Genomic DNA, 8,116 nt, shown 5'->3' with positions numbered 1-8,116 from the left:
AAGCAGCCGAAGCAGCAGGCCAGCTGTGACACCCGGCTCTCTGTGGCCTGCACTCCCGCCTCTGCCCAGAGAGGCTCCTGTATTCACAGGGCGGCAGCCCCTGCCCCGGGGCTGGTGGGGGATTTCATCTCTCATTTGAGCCCCAGCCTTCTGTGCTGTGCAGCCTGAGAGGGCTAACAAAGCTTCTGCCAAGGGGCCCTTGTCAGAGGTCAAACAGATGGGGCCTCCCCGTCTTGGACTTCCACTCTCCAAAACTGTGAGCTCTTTTTTTCTTTGTAAGTGCCCCAGCCTTGGGTATTTTGTTATAGCAACAGCAAGGGGCACATACAGGAGGGATCTAGGCTCTGACTCAACTCATCCCTTCACACCCAACTGCCTCCCTACAGCCTCTCAGGCTTCACCATCTTCCCCTGCTTCTCACCACAGCATTTATCGCCTACCACATGGGACAAAACACCTGTGACCTTTGCTGTGCTGTCTGTACCTGCCGTCCTGTCCTGTCCCATTCCCTGATGGATTTCCAACACGTAGAATGGGTGCCTAGACTCTAGGAAGGTGCTCAGTAAGGATTTGCTGAAGAAATCAATGAACTTCCACAGAGAGAATGTGGTTGGACACAAAGCAGGACTTACTGATGATCCAAGGCAAGATTTGAACAGAGACCTCTGGGGAAGTCACAATAGGATTTTGTGTGTGTGTGTGTGTGTGTGACTGGAGACAGTTTTGTCACTAAGACTGAGAATGTTCAGGAAAGTGGGACTGAGAAGTGGGCAGTTTTCCCCGGGCCCTGGAGGCTTGGAAGGCAGGTCTTTCGGCCTAACAGCAGCCCCAGGACGAGGACTTCTCTAGGATGTGCGGCTTGAAGTGGGGTGGTGGGGGCTGGCAGACAGACCTTCTTCTGCTCCCACATGGTCAGGCCTGGGCACCTGTGCTTGTTGGTGCCAAGCTCCCGGCCAGGTTAGCCCAGCAGTGGGTCTCTGCGGTCAGTTCCTGCGGCCTTCGACGCTGCTCCCGGAGCTGCCCCCTGATTTTGATCCCACCCCTTTCCCTTCCAGTTCCTTGGACCAACTCGTGACTAAAGCTGCCCTGCCCACTCCTCTTCCCAGCCTGAGGACCCTGCTCTCTGGCAGCTGGTGAGTGGCTACTGTGGAAGAGGCTCTGGCTTCTCTCTCTCTGTCCCAGGGGCAGACGAGGGTGGAGGTGACAAGCTCGAGGCTTGGTACAGGGGGGCACAGCCTGCCTGGGCCTGACCACCTCGTGCCCTCCCCTCCTCCTTCTTCTCCTCCTCTCCCTCCTCCTCTCCCTCCTCCTTCCCCTCCTCCTCCCTCCCCTCCTCCCTCCTCTCTTCCTTCCCCTCCTCCTCCTCATCCCTCCCCTCCTCCTTCCCCTCCTCCCCCTCCTCCTCCCTCCCCTCCTCCTCCTCATCCCTCCCCTCCTCCTTCCCCTCCTCCCCCTCCTCCTCCCTCCCCTCCTCCTCCTCATCCCTCCCCTCCTCCTTCCCCTCCTCCCCCTCCTCCTCCCTCCCCTCCTCCTCCTCATCCCTCCCCTCCTCCTTCCCCTCCTCCCCCTCCTCCTCCCTCCCCTCCTCCTCCTCATCCCTCCCCTCCTCCTTCCCCTCCTCCTTCTCCCTCCTCCCTTCCCTCCTCCTCCCCCTCCTCCTCCCTCCCTTCCTTCCTCCCCTCCTCCTCCTCCCTCCCCTCCTTCTCCTCCTCCTCCCCCTCCTCCTTCCCCTCCTCCCTCCTCCTCCTCCCTCCCCTCCTCCCTTGCCTCCTCCTCCCCCTCCTCCTCCCTCCCCTCCTCCCTTGCCTCCTCCTCCCCCTCCTCCTCCCTCCCCTCCTCCCTTGCCTCCTCCTCCCCCTCCTCCTCCCCCTCCTCCTCCCTCCCTTCCCCCCACCTCCTTCCCCTCCTGGCTCCAGCCTGCAGCCTCCTCCAGGACCTTGGCCTTGCGGATGGCACCTCGTGCTCCTAGTCCTGCTTGCCTGTCCTCAGGGCGGGCACGTGCATTTGCCTAGTTGGGTTTTAGGTCCACTTTGTTTTAATGTTTAGCAATGGATTTTTTCAGCTCAGAAAGATGATGGACATGAGCACCAGGAAGATGCCCTTGGTTTCTCCTGCACCTGTGACCTTGGCAGCATGTGGGTGGGGACTCTGAGGCTGGGGAGGTGCTCCTCCTGCCCTCTGTCCACAGGGTGATGGGACCACCCATCCCAAAGGACAAAGTGGCAGAGGCAACACAAACAGAAAAACACCGGCTCTTCCCTTCCTGCATCCCCATCCTTCACCCTGTGACTCATGGCTGCGATTTGCTGAGAAATGGCACGATTGTCATTTTATACCTTGCAATCTGGGGCTGTCCACTATGCAGCAGCGTCATGTGGCAATAGATAATGGATACAAATCCCATGGTCCCCGCCTTTGCATCTACCTTGGGAAGCCCATCAGCTGGAGGGGCATGGATGAGGTTGTCTCTGTGCCATTGCACCAGTGGGTGCCACAGCCAAGCCCAGTGTCCCCAGGCAGGGAGCGGGGTCAGGCCCCAGGGCTTGGCCTGGCAGTGGAAGGCTAGCAGCAGGAAGAGCAGGGCTGACATGCGTGTGTGACACAGCAAGGTCTCCAAGAGACACTGGAGAAAGCAAGCTGAAGACAACCTGTAGGGCATAATATCAGGTTCATAAGCCAGTGCCAGGTGTCTGCTATGGGGACGGGCATGCGAATTCACCAGGAATGACTCTGGGAAGGAGAATGGGGACTAGGAAGGAAGTCCTCGGTGTGGTCCAGGGGCCTGGAGGCTGCACAGAGGTTTCCATATGTGACAGGGCCAGTTGCTCATGTCAGGCACTCTGCAGGCGTCAGAAGTCCGGCTGGTAGAGGTGGGGTGTGACACCTGCTGCTCTCGTCCCCTCCCACATTTCCAAGACCTCTTCCCGGGAGGGTCAGGGCCCCGCTCAGGACTCCCCTGTCTCGTTTTCAAACTCCCACGAGAGACACAAACCTGTGACAAGATGCTTAACACCGTGTACCCCCAGAGAAATGGGAATTGAAACCTCCACAGGATATCTGGACACACCCTAGTGGCTAACAGAGAAAGAGTCACCCACAGCTAGCGGTGACCAGGACCAGCGAGCCGGGTCAGACGTGGCTGGTGGGAAAGTCGGAGGGCAGCACCGCTTTGGAAAGACATTCTGGAAGTTTCTTGTAAAACTGTGCACTTGCCTTACAGTCCAGCCACCCAACTCTCATTTGCTTGAAGAAATGAAAACAAAACAAAAATTTCACCCACGGACCAGGAGCAGCCTGACTTATTTACTAATAGAGGACGGATGAATTCATCGAGTCACATCCACACACGAAATCCAGCTCAGCAGTAAAAGGAGCCTCGCCCGGCGCACTGCAAGGCCAGCTCCATCTCGGAGAAGTGAGATCGGGCATCAGCGGGACGCGAGTGGCCATCCCTGGGAGGCGGACCTGGGCAGGGCGGTACTGACCGGCAGGAGCGGAGGGAAGGTCCTGCCTCTTGTCCCGGTGGGGTTTAGGGTCTGACGGGTTTCTGGATGCTTTGATTCGCTGTGAATTTTACTGCATGTGATTTCATTTCCATCGAGCCAGGCGCGGGGGCTCTTCGGGCTTCGCCAGAGCCGCCCGCGCCCAGGCAGGGTGCAGAGGCCGGGCCTCTCTGGTTCTCAGCCCCTGCCGGCCGGCTCCCAAGGCAGTGCGTAATTAGCTGCGCAGGAGTCTTGGATCCCGAGCCAAGGACAACAGCAGGATCCCATCAGATGCCAAGACGTGTCCCCCGAGGAGCTGAGCTCAGCCACCCCCGCTCAGCCCTGGTTGCGGCAGAGCAAAACAGCCCCACGCGCAGCGCCCCTGCGCGGGGCTTCCTGCTGCAAAACAGTCACCAGGGAATCGCGCAATCAGCTCCCAGGCCACGGGGCCTCCAGTGAGCTCCCAGCGTGGGCCAGGCCGCGACCCAGGTGCCTTCCATACTCCACGTTCTTGTCTTCTCCTGCCCTGCCTCAAGGGGCTAACTTGTCCCCAAGTCTCAGAGTGGCAGGAATCCTGGGCGGCTGGCAAGCCCCAATCCCTGCCATCGGCAGCCCAAGTGGCTCTTCCAGGAACCCCCAGCAAGCTGAGCGCTCTGGGGTGTGGAAGGGCGAGAGGCTGGGCACCGGCCACCTTGTCCAAGGGCATTGTTCTTCTCTCACGCAAGGGTCCCCCTGAGGGAGGCTTCGGAGGAAGAAGGAAGTGCTGTGGGGGTTTCCAGGTGCCTGGGGACTCCTGGTGGCACGTTCTGCTCCCTCCTGGAGGCCCTGGCAGGATGTGGGGTGCAGCCTGCCTGCAAGAACTGGGCTTGCTGTTGAGGGGTGAGGGCCACTGGGGCACAGGAGCCTCCAGAGCTTGCTTACCACTGGCCACTCAGGCACCAGTCCAAGCTACTAAGCACAGCCTTGCAAGGCCTGCCCATTGTGGACCAGACTTCTTGACCTCTGAGGAGTGCAGTCACCCAGGCACCACCCAGTGGACCTCATGGTTAGCAACCGCATGGGGAAATCCAGAAGTTTCTCCTGTGAGTCCTTGGGAAACTCACTCAACTTCTCTGGTCTCTGAAAATGGGTGGGCCCCACAGGACCATACCAGCCTCTATGGCCCACACCCTTCCTGTGTGGAATTCTTCACTGCAACAATGCTCGGCCAGGTGCTTCCTTCCCCAGAAGCCTGCTGGACCCCAACCCAGGCAACAGGCTGGTGGGAAGAGGGGCTTTCCTTGGGGACAGGTATGGAGAGGGCAGCATCTCTGGAGGGTTTGTGCCTGAGCTCGGTCCTTTCCGTGTCAGCTTAACCCTGGCCTGGCCTGGCTCAGGCCTGTCAAACCGTGGGGGATCAGATCCTGAAGACACACCCCAACCCCAGGTCCCTCCCGTCCAGGACACGCAGGGACAGGCTGGGATAAATACTGGTGGTTTATCACAGGAAGGCTTGACTGCTCAGGGGAGCCGGCCTGCGTGCCTGTGTAGCCCGCTGAGTTATTGACCAGAGCCAAGCGGGGACAGAGCGGGGCCATTCATCCACGGGGTTGGAGGAGAGGTCAGGAGAGAAGGAGCGACGGGCTGAATATTTGGGATGGGGCCCGAGCCTTGGTTAACCCCTGGGTGGCTCTGCTCTGGGAGTCCTTAGCAATGCTTCACAAGCCCCTGGGTGGACAGGACCCAGGCCTGGGGAAGACTCGTCTCCTTCTTGGAGACACAGACCTGGGCACAGAGGACAGCCATGGCCAAGGTCACCCTCAGCCTCCTGGAGAGGGAAGACCTTGGAGCTGGGGAAGAACCCAGGGCTTCTCCCATGGCCCAGCCTCACCTCTGCCCTGGTCAGGGACCGTCCCCATGGGCTTGCCTTCCTGTCCTTTAGACCAAGTGTCCTATTCAATGAGACCTTCCCAGAGCATCCTAGATACCCCCCACTCCCTCCCAGCCTGTCTCCTCCCCGCTTCCCATTGGAAACACCGTGTGCTTGTTTTGTGGCTCACTGTGGTTCTGTTTTGAATAAGCTGCCGTAACCCAGTGTGTGACGCGCCGCCAGCCCTCGGTGGACACCTGTCTATTCTGTGACTCATGATAGCTAATACCGCTCGGTGTGGTACCTCCACGAACACTGTATGTCATAATTTGTGGAACATCTCTACAATACTAAGTGTAGATACCGTCTCCAGGCTCAGAGAGGTGGAGTGACTTGCTGTGGGTCACTCAGCTGAAACCAAGATCAAACCCGCCTGGCACCAGGTTCCTGAGCTCTTAGCTATTGCCCCAGGAGAGGATTTGCCTACGCACTTCTTGAGAAAAAAAGCTGTGCCCCAGTCCAGGGTGTCCTAGGGGAAAGGAACTCTTGGTCTGCAAAGAAATAAAAAGCAACGTATAAAATGTTTTTTTCCCCCTGAGGTTAAATGACTTTGAAGATTAAAGTGGAAACAGAGTGTTGGTGGCAAATGCCACCCACTTATTTCTGCCATTTATTGAAATATACTGTGTGCCAGGCACTGGCTATTAATCTTTCCAGTAACCCCAAGCAGTGTATATTAGGGGCAGGGGGTGTCTTGATTGGGTGGTGGTCTTATGGTTTGTGGGTGGAGGGAAAGTCCAGGACGACAGGGCTTAGAGCCGTTTACCTAAGGTCACCAAGTCCTGAGCACCCTGTCACATGCCAAAGCTGGGGTCACCTCTTCTGCCACCTGCTACCCTCCTAGGTCAGCCCCCCATACCCACAGGTCTCTGTTCATGGCTTCCAACAGAGGAGCCAAAAAATTGTATCTGCACCAAACAGGCTCAGACTTTTTCTTGTCACAACCTCCTGAACAATAAGTCTAGCAACTATTTCCAGGGCATTTCCACCCTACTAGGTGTGTGTCACCTAGAGGTGACCAAAGGCACACAGGAGGCTGTGGGTAGGTTCATGCTAATGCCACGCCACTGGATATAAAGGGCTGGAGTGTCCATGGACCTCAGTGTCCAGAGAGGGTCCTGGAACCAGTTCCCTGTGGATTCCCAGGGACAACGGTACCTGGTTCCACTGGACATAGAGTTGTAAGTTCCCAAACTGTGCCATGTGCTCGGCAAGGGGACAGTGGGGGTCTGGATGACCTTACAATCTCAGCCAATGTCTGACATAGCAGGGTGCCCAGTGAGGGCCTGGTGGCTGGTAGGTGAATGAATGATGGCCTGAGGAAAAGGGGAACTGGCTTCCAGTTGGACCTCTCCATCTGAGCCCAAGCTGTCTTCTCTAGGAGACCCTGGCCACAGACCTGCTGCTTCAGAAGCCCACAGTGAGCTCTATTTATTTATTTATTTATTTATTTTTTGAGAGAGAGGAGAGAGAGAGAGAGAGAGAGAGAGAGAGAGAGAGAGAGAGAGAAAGACAGAGAGAATTTTAATATTTATTTTTTAGTTCTCGGCAGACACAACATCTTTGTTGGTATGTGGTGCTGAGGATCGAACCCGGGCCGCACGCATGCCAGGCGAGCGCGCTACCGCTTGAGCCACATCCCCAGCCCGAGCTCTATTTATTTTGAGACAGAGTCTTCCTAAGTTGCTAAGGCTGACCTCCAACTCACACCCTCCTGCCTCAGCCTCCTAAGTAGCTGGGATTATAGTGTATACTGCAGCCCTTGGCATGGGGGCTCTTTAAATGTTCAGATTCCTGGGCCCCCTAGCAGTCTCTGAATCAACATGACTGGGAGACTTTATGTTGAAGCTCCTTTCTGGGGGATTCTATGTTCACCAAAGTTCTGAGACCCACGGCTCTGAGCTCAGTTCAAATCCCTCCGCGGAACTGAAGCCTTTTTTGTGCAGAGCCCCGGATTCTCCCCGTGGGCGTCCGCTGTCCACCCCCTCTGCCAGCCCGCTGCAGCTGGAGGTGGTCCAGGCACAGTGAGAAAGATCACCAAAGACGACAATGAAATGACTTATTAGGGAGGATGGAAGGAGCTGAGGGGGCAGCCTCTGTGGGAGGGAAAGCAGGGCCACGCATAAATCCCCAGGTGGCCTCTCCAGGCCTGACGGGGCAGGGACTATACACGGGGACCCGGAGCCCGCCAGGGAGACGTTTGTAATGGACAACTCGAGCCTCTAGCCCATTACGATTTGCAACAAGATTCATCAGTTCTGGGCCTGAAAGGCCCTTGGAGAACATCTAATCCATTTGTATTTAAGCTTTTAAAACTTTTTTTTTTCTTCTTCAAACAGTGGATTCCTTTGCTCAAGTGCAATGGTATGCATAACTCAGGTACACTCGAGAGTCCAATAAAGAGGCTCAGGTGTCCTCCTTTGCACATGGTAAAGCCAAAACATCATTAAGTCCTAAGTGCGGGTGGTGCCTCACTCCAGGTCAGCCTCGGAGACAGAGCAGAGGGCCTGGGTAAAGGGAAGTGGCTGGGGTGGGTGGAGTCCAGGATGACCGATATCCCTGTTCAGAAGAGGAGATGAGGACACAGGGACATGAACCTGTGGAGGCACAGCAGGAGGGCAGCCGGCCCAAGCCAAGCTCACAGGCCAGCCTTGTGTCAACCTTGAGCTCAGCCTCCAGGACCCAGAGAAAATAAATCTCTGTTGCTTAGGCCACCAGCTATGGC

The sequence above is a fragment of the Ictidomys tridecemlineatus genome, chromosome 1 (genome assembly GCF_052094955.1).
Source record: "Ictidomys tridecemlineatus isolate mIctTri1 chromosome 1, mIctTri1.hap1, whole genome shotgun sequence".
NCBI lineage: Eukaryota > Metazoa > Chordata > Mammalia > Rodentia > Sciuridae > Ictidomys > Ictidomys tridecemlineatus.
The sequence above is the reverse complement of the archived record's forward strand: the minus strand, read 5'-3'. Positions refer to the sequence as shown.